Genomic DNA, 561 nt, shown 5'->3' on the forward strand with positions numbered 1-561 from the left:
CCTCTGCCAGAAGTGTGTGGGTACAGGAATGTGGCAAAGGATGGGTTTAGAGACTAAGACTGCTTTCATTTACCTATTTATTTCTGGACAACCCTTAAGAATGAAAGGTCTTTGCAGCCTATTGTGGAAAGGATAGCTAGTCTGCGTTCGTCTGCAAAATCCTTTGTATTCTAGCTTCCAGTTGTAGTTCAGTATCATGCACGGTTTCTGGAGCTGTCACTTCGACAGATGCGGTGGTACTTTGCAGATTGAACATTAAAAAGCTGATTGTTTTTTCTAAGTGCAGCAGAGAAGGGTCCTGCTCCTGTGTTTTGCATCGTCCTCCCAGAGGAGAGCACTACCCCAGTGACGCTCATCCCCAGGCTGGCGGGAAGGGTGGGCTGAGGGTGAATGATTACTGTTTGAGTTCAGGAGCTGTCCTTAACCTCTTGAAACCCGGTGGATGCTTGGATGCTGTATTTCCTTTAACCTCCCGCAGGCAGGGCTGCTCTTAAAGGGACCCTGTTTTCCCCAGCCTCTTGCTAATCCAGTGTCTTTCTTTTTGTCTTTCTTATGTTTTAG

General features: G+C 47.1%; 1 protein-coding gene across 2 annotated transcripts in view; it reads left to right on the forward strand.

The window, feature by feature from the left end:
- FNBP1 (formin binding protein 1) overlaps positions 1 to 561 on the forward strand; it is a 110,378-nt gene that overhangs the window by 106,817 nt on the left and 3,000 nt on the right. The window lies entirely within an intron of this gene.

Source organism: Falco naumanni, chromosome 9, assembly GCF_017639655.2.
Source record: "Falco naumanni isolate bFalNau1 chromosome 9, bFalNau1.pat, whole genome shotgun sequence".
Taxonomy (NCBI): domain Eukaryota; kingdom Metazoa; phylum Chordata; class Aves; order Falconiformes; family Falconidae; genus Falco; species Falco naumanni.